Source organism: Gracilinanus agilis, chromosome 3 (assembly GCF_016433145.1).
Source record: "Gracilinanus agilis isolate LMUSP501 chromosome 3, AgileGrace, whole genome shotgun sequence".
NCBI classification, from domain to species: domain Eukaryota; kingdom Metazoa; phylum Chordata; class Mammalia; order Didelphimorphia; family Didelphidae; genus Gracilinanus; species Gracilinanus agilis.
In genome coordinates this window covers 387,075,502-387,099,379 of record NC_058132.1, presented here as the reverse complement: position 1 = coordinate 387,099,379, position 23,878 = coordinate 387,075,502, and the positions used below count along the sequence as shown (strand labels likewise).

Below are 23,878 nucleotides of genomic sequence, written 5' to 3'. Positions count from 1 at the left end.
ACACGTATGTATATTAATTTATATAGACATTATAAAGAACTATAGTTCCGTGTATCTTTTCTATGATTGAATTTCTCATTCTGCTAAAGGTTAATGACTTTTGCCTTGCCCCCAAACCAGAGAAAATGTAAAATTACCTTGTAAAGTACAAAATACTGAAAATCTGATGTATACTATTACCCTAATGTCATATATATAGCTTAATAAAATGGAAAATATATACCTACATATATGTATGTACACATATATATTTATAAACACACATTAATTTATACACATCTATGTGTGTATGTGTATATATGCACATATATACACATAGAAGAATATAAGCACAATACTATCTTCTTCCTTCAAAACTACAGGGAAGAGTATAGTGTATCCATGATGTCATAAGGGTATCTCTATCACTGATACAGAACATAGCTAATTTGTATCATCTCATCCTGTGTGGCTAAATCTAGAAGCCTTTATGGAATAGTAGAATTAGAGTTTGAAAACGTAGAAATAAAACAGGAGAGCCAGATAGGAGGAAAATAAAGGTTCAAAATTGCTTATTTTTTAATATCATCCTTATAAAAGAGACACCTACTTGTGTGACCCTTGGAAACTCACAACCTCAATTGCTTAGCCCTTGCCCACTCTTCTGTCTTAGAATTGATAATAAGGGAGAATCTAAGGGTTTAAAAACTATTTTTAAAAAAGAATCAGTGCTGGACAAGTAGTAAAGACACTTGATTCTAGTGCTAACTTGGAAACAAATTAGTTCTATGACCTAGGTTGTCATTTAATCTCATTGGATCACAACAATCTCATCTGTGAAATAAAGGAGTTCAACTAGGTGATCATAAATATGCTTAAGAAGCAAAACTCTCATAGGTTCTGCCATACTAGAAATTTTACAATGTATTTCTAGGGATGTACTATGTCTGTTGCCCTTGGTGTGTAACCCAGCTAAAGAGGTTCATCAAAGAAGATGGATGGGTGATTTTGCTATAGCACCTATAAAGCAAAAACAAACAAATAAACAAAACACTAAAAAATATCCTGTTTTTGTTTCCTTTTATTTCTCCAGTAATGATGGTAAGAATGAAAGAAAAATGGAAAGAAAATCCTAAGCTAAATATGAAATCTTTGACAATTTGACATTTGCACTTAATGGTTTTTGAAGTTTTTTTTTACAAACATTTCATTTATTTGTACCACGGTTCTGAGAGGAATATTATTATTCACAAATTGCATGACACACAAATGCTTAGTAAAATCTATCTAATTATCTTTCTCTCTCTCTCTCTCTCTCTCTCTCTCTCTCTCTCTCTCTCTCTATATATATATATATATATATATATTATCACATCTCCCTCAATTTATCAGGCGAGAAAAATAGGGCTCAATGATTTCCTATGGTCATATATCTAATAAGCTGTAAGAAGTAGCATTTTTACCCAGGTTTCTTCCGATCTTGAAGCCCAGCACTCTTTTCATCACAACACATTGCCTATGGAACAGTTGCTACATTGGTTTCTATGAACTGTTAAAAGATGTAAACTTAGAGTAAAAACTTCTGGTTAATAAGGAAAATTATACATGATAATAGGAATAGATGAATTTTTAGGTGAATTATCAGAAAATAAATCCACATTAATTAAATAGTATGTTCAGTGTTTCACAGTAATCAAGTTTAAAATAGATGCTAGATTTTCTTTTAAAGTAAAAATAATATATTTTAAACAACTGATTTTATGAGAATATCATAGGCCATTATTTTAAAAATTAATTTTATCTAAATACTAACTACTTTTTTCTCAGGTAGTATGAAATACTAACAGGTAGCTATGAAATTGAAGTCAGGTGCTTATTCTTCTCTTCAGACACTACTTCGAGTCTTTCTCCTGTAGGCACTCTAGTATTAGGGATGAAAGACATTTGAAAATAGAGGACAAAAGAGAATTCTTGCCTTGTAACACCCTGATGAGTAATAGAAAGTATTTTGTTTTTTAAGTGAGGACATAACATGAATTTCTAGTTTCACATGAGACAAGAAAAGAACCATAAATCTATTGACCTTATACTTATTTTATTTACTAAGCATTTTCCTGCCAAGGCTTGATTTTAATTTTTAAATTATAATATATTTTTATTGTGAATTCCAAATGATGTATTCCGTCTCTCTGTCTCTGTCTTTATGATTCCCCCAGTTCTCCTACATACATACATAAACATTCAAATATACATGTGAAAATGCATACAGATTTGTATATATGTAGCTCTCATGTATATAAATATACACAAACATATAAATATAACTTATTCTTGTTGGTATCAGTTGCTATATCTCTCTTGAATGGAATCTCACTGTTTCCTTTCTTCATTCATTGTTTTCAGAAAATTACTTAATTAACATTTTCTAATATCAATTTTTATGTAAGACTGGAATAAGAACTGTTGTTCCCCTATCCCACAAGTATTTTGTATTCACTCTGCACATAATTTATTTATATATATATACACATATATATACATACATATATGTATATGTATATATATCCCATATATCTTCCCCTTTTAACCAGTAGAATAAATACTGGAGGGCAAGGACTCTTTTCATTTTTGTCTTTGTATCATTGTTACCTTGCAAAGTGACTGGATATAGTGGATACTTAACAGGAGCTTACTAAAGTTTAGCCACAAAGAAGAAATAAGAAAATTCACCATTTTCTTTCTTTTCAGAGATAGAGGATCATGGAATGGAACCCTGCATATAATGCACTACTTAGTTAATGTGTTGATTACTTTTGCTGAACTCTCCTCTTATTCACTTTCTGTTGTTGTTACAAGGGATTGAAGGATAAGGTATATTCAGAAATTAATCTGACATGCAAGTAAAATGTATTAAACAAGAATTAAATTTAAAAGTACTTATCAAATTCAATTATTTAAGTTATAAGGTTATTCTGAAGATCAAGTGAAATAGTAAATGTGAAAACATTTTCTTAACCACAAAGTGTGAAACAAAAACAATAATAATTATGGCTAAGATCCAAGAGTGAAACTGAATTATTGCATGGGTGGCATCCAAATGAATGTAACTAACAACATATCCTCAAAAAGGTGCTGAACAGATGGATGGCTTATGTCAGAATGGAGGTAGTAACTGAGGATCAGGCTACTGACAGCAGAAATTTTAGAAAAAGTTATCTTTAAGGATACCATGTTTATTACACAATGAAGATCATCCAAATAAATACTAGAAACTATGCAGCATTTCCCTGGAAATAAAAACTACCAAATACCTAACAATATACAACCTGGCTAATAGAATTATACAACAGAAGCTTAGTATCTTTCATAAAATAATCAATGAAACATCACACTATAAATATAAAGATTAAAATTCCTTTGAATATTTTCTTATAAACCAAAGAAACATAGATTGCAAAAGTCAGAAAATGATTATTAAAATTTGTATCTATATATAATTTTTTAAAATTAAAAGCAAAGTAACAATTACAACAACAAAAACAAACCAAACCAAAAACTATACAAGGATCCAGGATAACTCCAAAGGACTCATGATAAAACATCATATCTCCATAAGAGGAATTGATGGAGTCTGAATTCAGGTTAAAGCCTACCATTCTTCACTTTATTTCCTCCATTAATTTTTCTCTAGTGTATGTGTTGTTTCACAACATGAGAAATATGGAAATATGTATTGTATGATAATGAATATACTACCCATATTATATCATTTGCCATCATGGGGAGGGCAAAGGGTGAGAGGGAGAGAGAAAATATGAAGTGTAGAATGTTCAAAAACAAATATTAAAATTGTATCAACTTGTAATCTAGGGGAAAATATTTAAAAGTATAAAAAGTTAGAATGGAACTAGAGCTTCATCATTCACAAAATTATTACTCATTTTACTCATAATCACCAGGCCTAGACACAATTTTCATCAATGAAAAAATTTAACAACAGTGTTTTCAATAAATATAGTCAATAAATACTCATAAGATCCAAACTATAGGAAGTAAAAAACTTCTAAAGTATAGATCTAGCATATGTTATAAAAACCACATAGTTACAGGATGAAGCTTTTTTCATATCTATCATCCTGTCTAATATTCTAGTTGACCCAAAGAGCTTATATCCTTACACTTTTACTCAATTATAAAAAGCAAGGATATTATTCCCTTATGTAGCAGACCATAGAACATCAATTATAAACTATATTAGTAGGATAGCAAGACAGTAACTTGTTCCAGATCTTTCTATCTGGATTCTAAAATAAAAAAAAATTGCTTTTAATTCGTACTTGACAAACACTAACTTTTCCAGTTATAAAAACAAATTATAACTGATATTTAGGTAATAGTATTATAGACTTATAAAGCTCTTAACATACATTATCTTATTTGCTTTTCATTGCAATACTGAAGTAATATGAGGATTATCATCCAGATTTTGTAGATGGAGAGAGTCAAGGCTCAGAGATGTTAACAAATTTGTCTTTGTTTATACAATTAGTAGATTTGTGAATTGGGAGTCAAACCCTGATCTCCGGAAACACATATACCATTTTTTCCATTAAACTTTAAATAAATTAAAAACAATATTTTTATACTTCATTATGTTTTACTCAAAAGCCACCTATTATTCCACTTCAAGAGCCTTGATTCAATTCTGACAGTTTGAGAAAACAGCCATTTTTAATCTTCTCAGTAAGAAAATAGATCATTGGGAATATGCTGAGGCCAAAGAAGCCTGTATATTTAAAATTATAAATTAAAATTACTTATATGATTAAGCTTTGCTGACTTTGAGATAATCTGCATGGCTTTAATCAATCTGCATAACCAGGATCTTAGTGAAAATAAATAGCTTAACATACAATTAAATGTATTTTTCTAGCCCCAGATTTCAAGATATTTTCAAAGTGATTGTTGCTAGGAAACAACCAAGGTGAAGAAATAAATCTGAACTAAATTCTTTAGACAACACAAGAAGATAATGGAAGCCAGAATTCAGGAAATCCAAATATGTCAGGTGTCATCATATTCTTAAAGTGATTCATAGTTTAAACATCATCTGTAAGGAATGATATATCCTGAAGATAAAATGTTGAGAATTGACTCAACTTTTTATCCTGGCAAAAATGCCACTTTAGAGTTCATTCTATTTTGGTCTTTGTGGAACTGTTTCTCCCTGGAGTGGGTCTCTTTTAAAATGTTTTCAGGTTAGTTATCAACAAGTTTAAACTATTATTACAGGGTCTACATTTTTAAAAATTATGTTTTTTACCTAAAAAATTATAAATACTATTATTGATGCTTAGGAGTCCTGAAGCTAAAATGTACTCTTTTCTAATTAAATAAATGTTAGGTTCTGATTCAGCTTACTGTTCACAACCTTAATTATTGGGGAAAATAAGTGATGTTGCACTTATTAAGAATTAAACCAATGATGAGTCAATATGGCAAGAAAGATACATGGAACCATGGTTCTTATTCATTAGTTTTTAAGTAATGAGAAAAGCTTAAAAACAATTCAAATTCAGAACATATTATTTTCCTTCCCTTCAAAACACTATTTACAAGAGCTATATTTAAAGGTAAAGAAATGCAATGGAGGATAAATATTATCTGTTTTCTAAATCTAGTCTCAAAAGATGCAGTGCTGTTTTAAGTTATTGAACATCTAAGAAATCTACACAATTCATGAAAAAGAAAGACTGAAGATAGTTTTAAATTCTTACTATTTCCCCCCGTGATTATTAAAAGGTACCTACCTTGTAACTCTTTCACTTAAACCTCCCCAGAGCTTCTTTTTTAAAACCAAATGAAATTTAAATTATTTCCCTAGTATTTAATATTCTCTGCAGATTGGAAACACAATGTGTGTTCCAGCTTTATTTCTTACTCCACATACCTATTCTATGGTCCTGATAAATGAGACTACTTTCAATAACTTGAATTTTTTTATTCTGAATCCCTATGCTATCCTCCAAAATTCATTCCTCACCTTTATCACATAACTACCTACTTCAACCCCCCTTCATTTTCCCACACCAAAGTTTCAACCAAATGCTACTTATTCCATCCATTGTGCCCTCTGGAATAATTGTACTATAGGCCAAAAACAAAAGCAAAATTGTTGGGAAAAAAATCTTTTCTTTAATTCTAAATTTTTTTCCTCTTCTGGTCCTTTCATTTTCTAACTCTTGCAGAAGGCCATGCTTCCCCAATGTCAAAGCCTCCCTGGTCACTTTTTCAGTTTCTCTGTTTGCACCTTCACTCATTCCATTTAGTTTACTGATAAAAGCAGGTGAGTTAGAATTCTCCTGGTTCATAACTCCTCCATCCCTTCTTTTAAATTGGGTGATTGACTTTAACATATATTTTGATGCTCCCTCAAACACCCTAACCACTCAATTTCTCACCTTAGTTCCTATGTCCAACTTCTTTGTACCTATTCAATCACCCACAAAGATATTTATACCCCTAATTTTGCCATCAATCATAAATTAACCACCTCCATTTTTAAGAATGCCAAAATCCTCTTTCTCTCTCTCCTTCTTCCCTATGCTCTTCTTCCATATCATGACATTCAACACCTCAAAATGTCAGTTCTCTCTCAGAAGAAATCTTCTCCTTTCTTTCCAGTCTTCATCAATATTTTTACTATACTCTTTTATCCATTGATACTGGCCTGCTGACTCTTCCGTGAATAAGTCACAGCAGCTCTTCCTTTTAGACATTTTCTTTGGCTTTTTATACCTCCTTTACTTACCTAAAGACCTTGAGGTCCTGATTTTGCTTTGACCTCTACATATTGTATTCTCTGCTTTTTTTAGATATCTTTAAGTAATATTGTGTCTTAAGAGTTATGATTTTGTATATTGCAACTTGTACTGAACTGTTAGCTTCTTCAGAGAAGCTGTTTTTTGTCTAAAATTTTTCTCCCTAGTCTACTACTGTATTTGCTCTAAACACTTGATAATTTTTGAATGAATAATAAATTTGCCTCTTCAATGCCAGGATTCTTGCATTTATAACCTTTTACTTTTGATAATTTATTACTGTGGTTTAGAGGATAAAGGCTTTTATCCCAGAAAGAATGAATTTGAATTAAATAGAAGACATTAATTATCAGAATCAATTTTTAGCTTGGCTCCTACATAACAATATTGCTTATAAACCCCTTAAAGATTCAATTTATCAGTAGACATAATTTCTATTTTCCATTATAAAAAATAGATTGATCTTACATATTAGTTTGATGAACTATTTAAAACATGTTGTCAGAACACTTAAACATATTAAGTTAAATTAAATTTAGCAACCATTTGTTAATTTACATATTAGGGATGCGAACAGTGCTATAGCAAAGAATCAGATTTAAAGGAATCTATAATTTAGTGAAATAGGGAAAAAGACATGCCCAACATATACATACTCTGTCTGGTTGCTGAATCTATTATCTTATCTCCAAGCTCTCTCTCTGTTTCTCTCTCTGTCTCTGCCTTTCTCTTTCTGTCTCTGTCTCTCTCTGTTTCTCCACACAACCTCTTATAAAAATGAAAGCCTTTGAAATTGCCAAAAATATCTTCCAGGAATACTTCTTCATATCTGCCAAAATGCTGATAAAGTCATGTTGGAAGGTGAAAAAAAAATGATCTCCAGATTAGAGTAACAGTGGAGGGCACTATCTCCGGAACCAAATCTTTCTGTGTGCTCATGATCCAGTCCCTACTATTCCCCTCAAGGTACCTGCAAACCACTAATTCCACACTAGCTATACCACCATTTTCATTTTATTAATAAAAATGTATCTATGCTTTATTATATGACTTTACCCATCTCTTTTCCTTTCAGTTATATTTTACTTGCCAAAAATATATTCCTTACCACATCAAAAAATATCCATTTTCTATGTCTTACTACCACTCTGTGAAACATGTCTTATCATCAATATACTACTCTTTAAAAAGCATTGGTAGTCTTGTTATTCCTAGCACTTGGCACAGTGCTGCCACATAGTAGGCACTTAATAAATCCTAGCTGCCTGACAAATAATAGTTGTGAAAATACTCAAACAACTGTGGGCAGTGGCTTGCTTTTCATGTTCATCTGTATACCTTTTACCCTTTTTCGAAGTCTTCCAGCATAAAAATAAATGTAAAATAACTAAGAGTATAATAAATTCTAAAGAAAAGTCCAATAAAAGTCCTATGAGAAATCTGGAGAGACTACTTTAAACTTGAGAGTGGGGAGAGGAGGAATTCTTCATGAAGGAGATGTCATTGGAATTAGACAGGAAAGGATAAGAGAAACTTCAGTTAGTAAGGTAGAGTAAGACTGGAGAATAGGACATAGGGCAAGCATAGAGATATGAGAAAGGGAAGATTCCTTTCCAAACACAGGAATGGTGCTACCAAAAGTGCAGTCAGAAATGGCTGTATAAGAAGTGTGTATTTATGTGTGTCCTGTTGGTGGTGCTGGTGGTAGTGGTGAAATTCAAGTGAATTCAATTTCACTGGAATATAGAGTATATAAAAAGAAATGATATGTGAAAAGGCTGGAAAGGGAGGTGAGATTCAATTTATCAAGGACACAATGGTAGAAAAAGGACTGTAATACTTTAATGGGTCCATGTCGTTGCAGCAAGATAGATCACAGTGGTACATTAAAAGTCCCTCCACAACACCTACTTTTCTAGTTTTATTTCATATTCTTTTGCTTTACATAATGTAGTTACAGCCAAATCAAACTGAGTCCTCTATACTTCATTTTCTCCCATTCTTCAAATTCATTCCCTTTTCATCTCTGCCTCTTAGAATCCTTATTCTTCCAACCTAAATGCAGGATTCAATTCCTTTGTAAAATGTTTCCATTCCTATGACCTTCAACTCTTATTGTTCCCTCCAATATCAAGTTTCTTTGTTATTTCCTGATTTAAGAGATTTTCTCATTTTTTGTCTTTATATACCCAGTCCCTCATAGAGTATCTTGTTAAAAGCATTTGAATTGTCTTAAATTCTGTCCTCCTCCCTCTGAACACTGTTTCTTCTATACACTTCTCTACCTCTATTAACAGTTCTATCATTCCTAATCTATGAAGCCTCTATTCTTAAAACTTCCAGATTATATTTGATTCTTTCATCATTCTTAGGTGGAAGAAACTTTAAGAGTCATCTGGTCCAATTTGCTCATTCTGAATATGAAACAAGTAAGACTAAAAAGAGAGTTTAATGGCATAGCCAAAGTCACAAAGCTAGAAATGAGCAAAACTTGAATTTGAGCCCAGGTTCTCTGGCTTCACATATGGTCCATTTCCAGTAAATAATTATTGCAATGTAACAACATGAAAATATTTGTTCAGTTATTCTGACAATCGATCTCCAGGACCTCATGTTTTTCACTGGTTTCCCCTCATGTATATATTTCTTTCTTTATTTCTGCCCTTTGGACTCCTTCACAACTAAACAGAAATCCCAACTGTGGCAGGAAGCCTTTGTTATAAAAATGTCCCTCAGTCCCCACTGCCTTCCTTTTGTGCCTGCTTGAATTTATACTGTAAATATCCGGTACATACATAGTTGTTTTCATATTATCACCTATTGACTCTGAGTTCCTGCAGGTTAGAAATTGTGTTTTTGCTTTTGCCTTTCTTTGGGTTTCCAGCATTTAGCACATAATAAGCACTTAAATTCAGAGAGACTCACTAACTAACTAACTTGCAGAGAGGCATAGATTATCCTCGCTCTTGTGTTTTGCTCTAGACTAGAAGATCAGTCCAAGGACACAGATGATAAAAACAGTTAGTTCGAGGTTGAAATTTCTCACTGGCAATTTATTGAACCTGCATGCCATTTACACCAGTATTGCACATAGTCAGATACGGATTCTCATAATGTTAAAGAAAATGATGGATATATGAAATATAGACCTTTTTTGTTTTAAGTACATAGGCAATCTCTCCCCAGATGCTTTGTAAGGTCCATTATCAGTCCACCAGTCAATTGCAAGATTGGCTTTGTGTTTTTTTTTTTGAGTTATAAGAACATGACTAATATGATCTTGTGCAGAGAAGGAATTATTTTTTAATCATAAAACAAAGGTGGAAAAAATAATAAAAGAACAACCAAGGTGACTACAATTTGACAGAAGCTTTGGTTCCAGTTTAGGGTTTTAATTATGTTTCAGATTTAAGTCAACATATTTCATTAAAATGTGTACCCTCTATCAAATCAATATATTAAACCTGTTCATGAATGTTACTTGTGCTTTCAAAATAATATAATATGAAAAGGAAATATAAGGAGTTCTGGCCTGTTTTATTCTTGGTTTTATAATATACTGAGTTTAAAACATGGTCAAACAAAATCACATGAATATATAATCAGATACATATATGTATATTTTTGTAAAGTGTAAAACAATTTGCATATAATATTTCTATGGCTAAGAACAAAATATCTCATTAATATTTCCCCTCTCAAAGGTCTAGAAGCCCTTTAGGGATAGGACTAATACATCCTAAACATCATCAACAATATCTGTGGATTAACTTTTATGAAGCAAACATTATTGTTGACAGTGAAAATATAAGGAAGTTGATGCCCAAGAAACCCAAAGGCTTGGAGTCTACACACTTGGAGAGACCATGTACAAACATATACTTAAATAATCTTTAAATATGTACAATTTTGTGAGTAGTAGTACTCCATTTATCTACAGAGTAAACTTTCTAAAGCAACTGGATGGTGAAGCAGATACTGCTAAACTTGTCTTCTGGAAAACCAAAGTAAGTCCCACTTCATATCCTTATTCTCTGAGATACTCTGGGCAAGGAATTTTGTTTGTGTTTATCCCAGTTTTCTTGTCTGTAAAATGGGGATAATAATATCATATGCTTCATAGGGTTACTATAAGGATACAATGAAATAATATTTGAAAATCCTTTTGCAAATATTAGGTTTTATATAAATGTCACCCATTGTTATTGTTTACTATTATCAAGCCTTCATAGTCAATCTTTGTGAATGAAAACATGAGATTTGAGGTTAATAAAACCTGCCCTGAGGTTCTAGGTTTGGAAATAGAAAGAAAAGGATTGCTTTGACAGAGAAAGGTAACTGGGAACACAATGAAAAAAATAAGGAAATATGTAGAAAAGACTTTTTCTTTCTGAGGGAAAGTTGTGTTTGCTTTTAGGCTTGCTGAGTTTAAGGTGACCTTCAAAAACAAAAATCAGACAATTGAGGATAAAGGCTGTGAAAGCTTTTAGGTAGGGGATTTAGATACATGCATTTATCAGTGGAATAGATCCTGTAGTTTGGGTCTTGATAATGGATAAGGTAGAAATTCTGAAAGCCTATATCATGTAAATATAGTCTATATTTGTGTAGAGTTGATATTTGAGTTTTATGCAAAATATTTGTATGTATATGAGATATATATGTATATATAATACATAGTTATGTTTTGGTGTACATGGTTTTATTGATCACATACTCAAACTGTGTGTTATAATAATAGCTAAAATTTATATATAGCACTTGCTTTGTGCCAGATGATATGATAAGCATTTTACAGTTACCTTATTTCTTCTGTACAACAACCCTAAGAGATGGGGAAACTGAGGCAAACAGAGGTTAAGTGACTTGCCAAGAGTCATTCAGCTATTGAGTTCCAAGATTAGATTTGAACTTGCATCTTCCTGACACTGTGCCATTTAGCTGCCCTTTATATAACACAAGGAAGTTATAACATTTCTACAAATGACAAATAAATAAATAAGTGTACAGTATGCACTATGCTACTTTCCTGCTTATTCTAATGTGTTCAGGTAATTGCTAACCCTTTATGTTTCTCTCATGTACCATCTACATAACATGTTTAAAAACAAACAATTATTTCATTAAAAAAACCCTAGAATTTCAATAAATATATTTAATATTCAATTCAATTTATAAATAATAATTAAAGAATAATTGTTATAAAAATAGTAAGCAGTTATCCAATAAGTTCTGTTTAAAAGACAGTTATGGCTTTAGTAGGTAAAATTGATTGCAAGGGAGGAGTGGTATGGTGGGTAATTAGAGAAGGAAGAATTTTTAATTAAATGAAATGAAAGACTTTGAAAATGATAGGGCTATGTAGAAAAACTAGGAATTTCTCCAATTTTCGTTATCCAGAATTTAAACACGTTACCACTTATAAATGAAAACAAAACAGGTATGATCAATAACTACAGTTTTGTGCTATTATTTACTTATTTTTTTCTCCAGGTTAGTCTTATTCAATGTCTCATCATGGAATGGAAGTGACCCTGGATTTTCAAATACAATGCAAGCTTTGGAAAAAACAAAAAAACCCAGGAGTGAGCTCGAAGGTTTCTAGTCTGGATTTAGCAATGAAATAATATGCCTGTCTTCTGAGAAGCAGCCTCGCCCAGGGCTGAGTGGCTCATTGACAAAGAGATGGCCAAAGGATATCAGTTAGATTGTGGCTACAAGACTAGTGACTTATGTTGGTGAAGATAATGTCCATTCTGAAAGAAATATTCATATATATTTATCATTTGGGCAGAATGCAGAACATGAAAATTCTTTGTTAAACATAATTCAGAATGTGTAATTTTGCTTGTTTTATGAAAATCCTTCTAACACATAGTACATTCATTTAAAAAATTCCACATAGATTTTATTCCAATACCTATTGAGACCAAACTTCTAACTTCAGCTTTATATTTATCATCTTTTTGAAAGAATTGATTCATTAGTTTTTGTTAAGGGCAGCATGGAGAAAGAACAATTCATTTCTCTTCCTTTCCCCAAGAAAAGAAGCTGGGATAGTTAGAGTAGGGACAGGAATGTTTTTATTGTTTATATAAGGAAATGATTCCAAGGATCAAATAGGAGGGCACAAATCAGTGAAGGAAAAGTTGGATTCTCAAGGAAACAAATTAAAACCAGTAGAAAAAAATTAAAATAGCTTGAAATACAAATATCAGCTTCTGCTACATTAAAAGAAATAATATTCTGGATAAACATCAGAACTCCATGTTTATTCACAGCAAAAGTTATGCTAATCTCACAACTCATCAAATATCTAGCTTTTATGGAGTGTAAGGTAGTTAGCTGAAAGTCTTTAGCCTTATGTTAAATTTCATAGTTAATACTATGTATTAAAATGATATAAAGTACATGAACATTAATCACTAAGCATTTATTTATTAAGTACCTACTTTGTGTAGGCTTTGCACAAAACTAATGAAATAGTCCCTGTCTCAAGAAGAGGACTCTGTTGGAGAAAATGAAATGTATAAAAATATTTAATGATTACAATATAAATTCATCGTCATTTAGGAAGAGAGGCCATTAGCACTTAAGGGTATCATGAAAAAATTCTTGTAGAACACTGCTGAGATAGGGTGATGGAAATGGAGGATTCTATAAAGAGGTTATGTGGAAGGAATGACTTCTAAACATGGGAATGTCAGTGGAAATGTACAGAAAAGAAAACTAGAATCTTATGTGTGAGGAACAAAGAGTAAGTTTGGTTAGGGCTAGACCATAGTGTACAAGATGGAAAAAACATAAAATATAATGAAATATATATCATTTATACATATGTAGGAATGATAGCTTACTATATAAAAGCAATTTCAAGCTAGATAAAAAGTTTTTTAATACGATTTACTATTTAATGAAAATGAGATTTTTACACATTATTGCTGAAGAAATGATTTTGGGAACCCCAAGAGAGTTCATAGTTACAAGACATGGTAAAAATGTCTATTAACTTAAAAGCTATACATTTCTTAGGCAGCTTCTTTTTATCTGTGTGGAGAGAAAAAATTAATTTATTCTTCTCAGGGGAGACCTCCACCCAAGAACCCATTAGGAAATGGAAGCCTGCTTAGGGTTTCAAAATAAGACTTCAAGGACATTTTGTTATTGCCACAGGCCCAATGAGTTGAGAAGACTCTTATCTCAAGAAAGCAAACCATTAGGCTAAACTACCTCCTTATCTTCTCTGACCTTTAGGAGTCAGAAGAGCCCCTCCTGAGGACATGGCTATCTCTCCATAACCTATCTCACCAATGCTGAAAGATCAGCTGTGTAATTTGTTGGTTTCTGATTGGGTAGACTTTTGTGCCTAGATTGTACGTTTGACCCACAGACAATGGATTATCAGACAGATGGAGTGGGAATCTTGAGTCAGGAATCTATAAAATGATTGTATCTGCACCCATGCATTGGGCTTTGCCATTAGGGCATGTCCCTTTACTCATAAGGAGAAATAAAAGACTACATCTTCTATTATCCACTCTATGACTCCAGGTTTGTAATTATAATTTGTGTGGGTGGTCATTTTATTTCATCCCACAGATACCCATCAGAAGACATTGATCATTTTTGTCATGGTGAAGAACTGGAAATCAAAGAGATGCATATCAATTTGGGAAGGGCTGAACATGTAGTATATGATTGTGGTGGAAAACTATTGTGCTACAAGAAATGATGTGCAGGATGGTTTAAGAAAAACCTAAGAACATTTATATGGAGTCATGCAAAGTGAAGTGAGAACCACGACAACATTGTACACACTAACACAAATACTGTAATGATGACCAACTGTGAAAGACTGAGCTACTTTGATCAAGGAAATGATCCAAGAAAATTCCAAAGAATCTATGATGAAAAATGCTATCCACCTCCAGAGGGCTGATGAAGCCTAAATGCAACCAAAGCATACTATTTTACATTCTCTACTTTTCTTTTTGCTTGTCTCTCTTTTCCCTTTTTAACATGGCTATTGTGGAAATCTTTGGATGTGTGATATGAAATTTTTAATCAATATAAAATTGCTTGCCTTTTGAAGAGGAGGGCAGAGGCAGGAGGCAGAGAGAGATTTTGGAACTCAGAAAATTTTAAAAGAATGTAAATTTTTATATGTAGTTGGGAAATATTAAATGAAATAATATTTTGAAGAAAAGAACACAATAAAGCTATATCTGAGATAAGTATATTTTATATTAGAATTAAATTTTAAATGGTCTCTACCACTAAGGTGCTTGGATGCTGCATAAATACAAGCATTCTGTTCTTTAGTTTCACTAATTCACTGGCTCTTCCTCCCTATTGAAATTTTCTTCCATCAATTGCTTTTTCACTTATTCACTCTTTTCAAACCAGCAATTGTCCTCTATTGCAATCTCATCTATTCACTCATCCAAGAAGAATTTATTGAGTATGTTCAGTACCATATTAGGTTAAATATAGATAAAAACAAATCCTGAATAATGTAATATGGCAAGTTATTATTATGAACAAAAAGATTAGGTAGTTTAGACTCCAAAGGACTAGGAAGCTTAAATCCATTTGAAATATTCACATTAAAAACATTTGAAACATTTTAGTGAAAAAGGTAGGAATTTAATTTTTTGAGATAAACACAGTTTGGATGGTCAAAGAAAGGGAAAGATATTTGAGATGAAGATAACAAAAATAATTCAGTCAAGGAGATGAATGAGCATAAATAGTATAGAATGAGGATATACTTGATTAGAATATGTTACAGTCCAAAATGACCCATTTGTTCTATGCAAGAAAGTCTATTATTTACTATATCCAAGTTTAAGTTGGAAAATTATGGGAATTAAGTTTGATTAGATAGAATGTGGCCAAATCATATAAGACTTTGAAAGTCAGAGAAAATTTAGACACCACTCTATTTCATTTGATAAATTATATAGATGTCTAGGAGTCAAGACTTTGGTTCAAAATTTGTCTCATGCTGCCAGAAGAACATTGTACACAGAGACTAATACACTGTGGTAAAAATAGAATGTAATGGACTTCTGTACTAGCAGCAATGCAATGATCCAAGACAATTCTGAGGGATTTATGGAAAAGATGCTACCCACATTCAGAGGAAGAACTACAGGAGTGGAAACACAGAAGAAAAACAATTGCTTGAACACATGGGTTGAGGCGGACATGATTGGGGATGTTGACGCGAAACGACCACACCAATGCAACTATCAACAATTTGGAAATAAGTCTTGATCAATGATGACACATGTTAAAACCAGTGGAAATGCGCATCGGCTACGGGTTGGGGGTGGGGTGGGGGGGTGAGGCGAGGAGATTGGGGGGTAAAGGGGAAAGTAAGAACATAATCATGTAACCATGGATAACTTTTCTAAAAAATAAAAAATTATTAATTAAAAAAACATTTGTCTCATACTAGTTATTTTCTCTCAGTTTCAGTTTCCTGCTCTGTAGAAAGTGGATAATAATAGCTGGAGCTCTTCATTGGATTGTTTGAGAAGATCAAATGAGATTATTTGAAGTGTTTTGCAAACTTTAAAGTGCTATGCAAATGTCAGTGATATTTACTAGTATTTCCTTTGTCTAATAATTAATGATATTCCCTGTCTATATAGCATAATAAATGTGGAAAACACTGGTTTTGGAGAAAGAAACCTTTATGCTTAAATCTCGTCTCTATGCACATAAATCTGTATAACTTTGAAGAAGACAATTTATTTCTGATATGTAAAAGTAGTGGGAAGCTGAACTCTAAAGTCCTTTTGAAGACTAAACTCATGGTTCTCTAATTTATAATTGTGTCTACTTATTTATGAGTTTTGATGCATATTTAAGGATAGAGTATATTAAATTTTCTCACTCCAGTTTGTGGGGAAATTTAATCTCTATTTTATTTCTCTAAAATTGTTCCTGTTTTAAACACAGTTATATCTAGAAAAGGTGTCTTTCCTCTCTAATTTTAAAAATAATTATATTTTTAGTTTCTTCATTTCCATGTAGTTTTTCCCTCCTCTCTCACACTGGTGCTGAATGTTAACAGTAATTTTGGCCCAATTTTACCAACTAAAATAACTTTTATAAGCTGTAAGGAGGGGTGGGGGAGAAGGAAAATACTATGGAAAGTAGGGATTTATTTAAAATATTAATTTAGTTTTAGGTAAAGAAGGTTTTAAAAAATTTTAGATATAAAAAACAACCATTACTGTAACAAGTGAATATAATGACAACATATTCTATCCCCATAATTTGAAGGAAAGGATATTAGTAATCTATCCTCTCTATTTCCTTATTGTTAGTTCCCAAGTTTTCTCTTGGAAAATACTCATAGTCATCACTTTAAGTTGAAACTAAAAATATGTCGATAATTAAGGCCTAGGCTTTTTTATTTCAAAATTACCAACTTCTAGCAAAGTTAAGCTCTTTCTTAGAGCAAGCCAAATTCACTTTGAAATATTATAATTGAACCCCAGTGTTGAATACTAAGCTCTGATAATTGAGGCACTCTACTCATCTTCAAGATTGTCTGTCTTCTTTCTTAGTTTATCTAACTCAAAGCACTCTGGCCTCTCCCTGAAAAATATAAGAGACCAACTCAACTCTAACTTGTGAAGAGCAGGCCTGGTTGATCAGGTTAAAAAAAAAAAAGTTGGAACTATGAGATCTTCAAATTATTGTTCACTTCTGAAATTCTAATGATATTCCATTTCTGAGAAAGCAGAAATGTTTCTAAATGAATTCTATTCTCTTCTAGATCCTTTTTATCTCATTTTTCCCCATCTCTTTGTTCTGATTCTCATTTCACTTTATAAAGGGCAAATTTACATATTGGTGAATCAATAGTAGATCAACTAGTTTTAGTATAGGAGAAAAGATGGCACACATTCCTCTGCATTACCTCCAATTCCTTCCACAGTTATAAAGATCCTTATTTCCTAATAAAGAGAGAAGGCTGATTGATGGTGTGAATTATAAAGATATGGCAAATGGTATCTTTTCCCTACTCAGTATTCTTAGGTATTTATAAAGTCCTTTAAAAAAAGTATTCAATTAGTAAATGAGAACAGTAATGGAGCTAAATATCTTGGCCAAAATGACTAGAATTATTGAAAATTTGAGATAGAACTAGAATCCCAATTTCTTAATTGCTTGTCAAGAGAACTTTCCACCAATATATGCTGTCAGCTAGGCAAAGAAGGTTCAGAAATTGCATTCTCTGCTTCTTCAGCCACAGCTCTCTTCTCTTTCAAATGTTTACCTTAGGACAGTGATGGGCAACTTTTTGAGCTTGATGTGTCTAAATTCGCTAAAAAACTGAGCATAACTCAGGTGGTATGCCACTTTGAGGGAAAAAACATAATTTAATGATATTTATAATTTAAATAACAAAAATGTATAATTGTAATGTATAACTGTATTTAATAAACCAAAATAGGTAAATTAATATAGATAGAATTGTCATCTATAGTGCACAGAGTGTCTACACTACATACAGCAAATGTTTCATCCTTGGCATGTGGCCCCATACTTCTCTGTATGTGACTGTGTGTCATAGGTTTGCCATCACCACCTTAGGATTTGTATCAGTGAGAGAGGAGAAAGAAAAGAGCTGTAGAGAAATGGGGAAGGGTAGCAAAAAATGGGAGACAGTGAGAGACTGAGGGAGGACAAGGAAAAGAGAGTGAGAGAGAGAGAGAGAGAGAGAGAGAGAGAGAGAGAGAGAGAGAGAGAGAAAGAAGAGAGGTGCTTTCTATTTAATCATAGTTTCACTAGGTAATTTTTACTCAAGAGAAGTCATTTAATCCTTTAATGAATCCTATGTCATATCCATGCAGGCACAGAATCCTAGGTAACCAAGAATAAGACTTACAAGATCATCAAATGAATGTGTTAGGGGACTGTATCATATTTAATTCACTTTAGCTAAATCCTTCTTGTGCTAATTTACCCAAAGGGCTTCCCTCCTCCCAGCTTTTGCAGTCAAATGAAACACAGTAGGAAGAAGCTTACTCTTCCATATCCCTCATAATTATGAACATGTGAAGCATCTGGCCCTGTCTATTTCATATAGAGAATATATTGAAGGTAACATTTTCCTTTGATGGAATGAGAATAGAATTACTGTCAGGGAGGAGAGAGAAGAGAAGACTTAATATTTTCTTTTTCTTTTTTCTTTTTGATATGAAAAGAGATGAGCCTTTAAATATAATTCCCTTTTTCAGTAAGAAAGAATGAAATCATAACAAACCTCAATATTAAGAGTTATTTTGTTTGAAAGTGACCAGATATTAGAGAAGGCACACACACTTACCTGATTTCTACCAAATCAACCTCCAAACAACTATGATATGATGCATCAAAATACTAGAGTAGCATAACACACAGAAAGATGAAGTGAAATAATTTTTTTGCTCTAAACAACTAGAAGGTTGGCATAAAAGATCTATTACACCATAGTGGAAGTAGAGTTCAAAAGAGTAAACCAAGCCAAGCCCCATCATGGCAACAGAGCTTATGGGCAAAAGCTTCTTGAGCTCTCAGCCATAGATGGTAAGGGTTGTAGGATAATTCCTGGGAAGGATATTAAATACAAAGATATAAAGGTCCCTTTTCTGGCTATGGATACAAGACTTTTGCTGCACTGTTCATATAGAGACGCAGGTTACAGTTCTGGGTCCCAGGATTAGGGTGAGGAGGAGCACTTGCAATCACAGAGAAGGAAGGGACCCTAGTCACACTTCCAAGGTGGGAAAGAGTGCTTATAGTGACTCACAGAGAAGAGCACAGGCTAGTAGAGTATTAAGTACATCTCTCCTTAGATCATACCACCTTGGAAGAAATGGAAACGTATAGATGTGCAGAAGTAGATTGCACAAAGAACCTGAAGCTTAGAACAATGCTCCCTTCACCACAGAAACAGAGCCCAACTTGAACAGATTTTTAAAGATTAAGCAAGAATAAAAAGGCTAGAAAATGACCAAAAAACAAAAATAAATTCAACATACACAGTTATTTTGGAGACAGGAAAGACCAAAACACAAACTTGGAAGATAATAGAGTCATTACTGATGCAACCAAAACCTATAAGAAAAATATGACTTGGTCTCAAGCCCCTCCAAAATTCTTAGAAGTACACAAAAAGAATTTTAAAAATCAAATAAGAAAGTTAGAAGAAAAATTTGGAAAAGAAATGAGAAACTATGAAAATCATGAAAAAAGAGGCAAGAGCTTTGTAAAGGAGGCACAAAAATACTGAAAAAATTATCTTAAAAAATAGGTCAATTGGTAAAAGAAACATAAAAATCCACTGAAGAGGACTTCTTAAAAAAGTAGAATTGGCCAAATAGAAAAAAGATTTACAAAAATTCACTAAAGAGAAGACCTTCTTAAAAAGTAGAATTGATCATATGGAAAAGGAGATACAAAAGTTTATTGAAGAAATTCATTTCCTAAAAATAAGAATTGGGCAAGTGAGAGATCAAGAAACAATCAAGCAAAATAAATAGAATGAAAAAATAGAAAAAAATGATATATCTCATTAAAAAAAAACAATGGACCTGAAAAATAAATCCAGGAGATGTAAGCTAAGATTTATTGGATTACCTGAAAGTCATGATAAAAAAAGGGGAGGGGTGGAGCTTAGACATCATCTGTTAAGATATTATCAAAGAAAACTGCCCTGATATTCTGGAAGCAGAAAGTAAAATAAAAATCAAAAGAATCCTACAGATCACCTTCTAAAAAATATCCTATGAAGATAACTCCCATTATAGCCACATTCTAGAACTACCTGGTCAAGGAGAAAAACTTGCAAGCAGCCAAAAAGAAATAATTAAAACACTGTGGAGCCTCAGTCAAAATAATACATGGTTTGGCAGGTTCTACATTAAAGATTTGGAAGGAGTTGCATATAGTATTCCAGAGGGGAAAGGAGCAAAGATCTCAATCAACTCAACAAAATTGACCCTTATCATTCAGGAGAAAAACAGGTATTCAATGAAATAAAAGACTTTCAAATATTCCTAATGAAAAGGCCTGAATTGAATAGAAAATCTGACTCTCAAATTCAAGACTCAAAGGAAGAATAAAAAATTTAAATAGGAAAGAGAAATCAAGACATTCAATAAGGTTATACTGTTTACATAGGCACATAGGAAGATGATTTTTGTAACCTCTAAGAACTTTTTCATTATTAGGTATTTAGGAGTATACATAGAAGACAAATATATGACTTAAATATGATGGGTTGATATCTTAAAAAAATAAAATTAAGGCATGAGAAAGAAGAATGCATTGGATAATGGGAAGGAAGATATGTCTTGAGCTAGATTATACAAAAAAGGGGCATGAAAGAGCTTTTACAGTATAATGGAAGATGGAGGAAGTGAAGAGAAGGGCATTTCAACTTTACTATCATTAGAATTGGCTCAAAGAGGGAAGAAAATACATAATCAATTGAATATAGAAATCTATCTTGCCCTATAGGAAAGTAGGAGGAAAAGGGGATAAGAGATAGGGAGGGACTGTTAGCAAAGATAGCAAATTGGAGGATATGGTGATCTGAAGCTAAACACTTTTGAGGTTTGACACAATGAAAGAAGAGAGAAAAGGATAAATGGGGGAGGGGGAAATAGTATGGAGAGTAATACAAAATAATCATAATGGTGAAAAAAATTTACATTTCTCTCCAATAAAGGCCTAATTTCTCAAATAAATAAATTAGTTGAATATATAAGAATTCAAGTAATTACTCAATTGATAAATGGAAAAAGGATATGAACAGGTAATTCTCAGAAAAAGGAATTAAGATCTCTATAGTTAAATAAAAAAATGCTCTAAAAACTATTAATTAGAGAAATGTAAATTAAGAAAAAAATCTAAGGTACTACCTCACAACTATCAGATTGGTTATTGTGACAGAAAAGGAAAATGACAAAATTTAGAGGGAATGTAGAAATGTTTTTAAATTTTATTTATTTAATTAATTAATTTAGAATATTTTCCCATGGTTACATGATTCATGTTTTTTCTATCCCCTCTTCCCATTCCTCTCCCATAGACAAGAAGCAATTCCACTGGGTGTTACATTTATTACCATATTATTAATATTTGCAATAGAGTGATTGTTTAGATCATATCCCAATCGAACTATATGATCAAACAGTTGTTTTTCTTCTGTGTTTCTACTCCCACAGTTCTTTCTCTGGATGTGGATAGCTTTCTTTCTCATAAGTCTCTCAGAATTGTCCTGGATCATTGCATTGCTGCTAGTAGAGAAGTCCATTACATTCGATTGTGCCATAGTATATCCATCTCTGTGTACAATGTTCTCCTGATTCTGCTCTTTTCACTCAGCATCAATGCCTGGAGGTCATTCCAGCTCACATGGAATTCCTCCAGTTCATTATTCCTTTTAGCACAATAGTGTTCCATCTCGAACAAATACCACAAGGGCATCCATTCATTTTCCAATTTTTTGCTACCACAAAGAGTGCAGTTATAAATATTTTTGTACAAGTCTTTTTCCCTATTATCTCTTTGGGGTACAAACCCAGCAAATGGCATGGCTAGATCAGTGGGCAGGCAATCTTTTAAAGCCCTTTGGGCATAGTTCCAAATTGCCTTCCAGAATGGTTGGATCAATTCACAACTCCACTAATAATGTATTAGTGTCCCAGTTTTGGCACATGCCCTCCAACATTTATTACTTTCAGGAATGTAGGAATATTGAGATACCAGTGCACTGTTGAGGGCGTCGTAAACATACTTAATTAACCATTCTGGAATGCCATTTGGACCTATGCCCAAAGGGCTATAAAACATTCCCATACCATTTGACTCAACAATACCATTAACTAGGTGTGCATCCCAAAAATATTTTTAAAATGTGGGAGGACCTATATGTACAAAAATATTTAAAGCAACCCTTTTAGTGGGAGCAAAGAATTGGAAAGAGAGGGGATACCCAACAACTGGGCAATGGTTGAGTAAGTTACAGTATATAATTGCAATGGAATACTATCGTGATGAAAGAAATGATTAACAGGAGGAGAACATAAAAACCACAAAATCTTAAATGAACTGAAGCAGAGTGAAATATGTAGAACAAGAAGAACACTGTACATAGTGACAGCAATACCCACGATGAACTCTAAATAACTTAGCTATTCTCAGCAACACAATGATCCTAAAGATTAATGGTAAAACAAATGTCATCTGTTTCCGGAAAAAGAACCGATAAAGTCTGAATCCATATCAAAGCAAACTTTTTCACTTTTTAAATTTTTTTGTTTGAGTTTCCAACAAAAGGATTAATATGAAAAAAAATGTTTTACATGACTGCACTTGTAAAATCTATGTCAGATTGCTTACCATCTGGGAGAGGTATGGGAATGGAAGGAGAGACAGAATACTAGAGTCAAAATTCTTTTCAAGATGTTGGAAACTTTTAAAAATTAAACAATTTTTAATAAAAAAAAAGAAAATAACCAGATCTCACATGGCCAAATTATACCATAGTGACAGCAGTCATCTATTTCTGAGTAACACAGCCCTGAAAACTATTACAGACCCAAGAAAAAGAGAATGCTTATTGTCAGGGATTGAGTAGCACCTTCCATAGACATTAAAAGTGATCATTGCAAGAAGGTGTCTTTCCAATTTAACCTCAAAATGTCAAACTGTTTCTACATTTCATGTGTTTCTATATGATCCCTTATTTGTATAGGATTTTTTCCTCCCTGAGTTAATAAAAAAATAAAGGAAAAATCTATAAACACTTTCATATAAGTTGTTGCAGGTGAAGACCAATACTTTCTCTTGTCTTTCACAAAAAATACTATATCTTTCTATGTTCAGTGCTCCACAGATTTAATAAGTAATAATACAAGGAAAAGGAAAGGAGATGTTAAAGCATGAGACCCACTTTTCAAAGCTGTGACTTCACTGTAAGTGTCCTTTTGCCTTTACAAAAATTGTACATCTGACATGATCATTTGAACACCAATCTTTATTTCAAGTTCAGAGGATCAGAGAAC

General features: G+C 32.5%; 1 protein-coding gene across 1 annotated transcript in view; it reads right to left on the bottom strand.

Moving 5' to 3' along the window:
• IL1RAPL1 (interleukin 1 receptor accessory protein like 1) overlaps positions 1-23,878 on the bottom strand; it is a 906,599-nt gene that overhangs the window by 252,910 nt on the left and 629,811 nt on the right. The window lies entirely within an intron of this gene.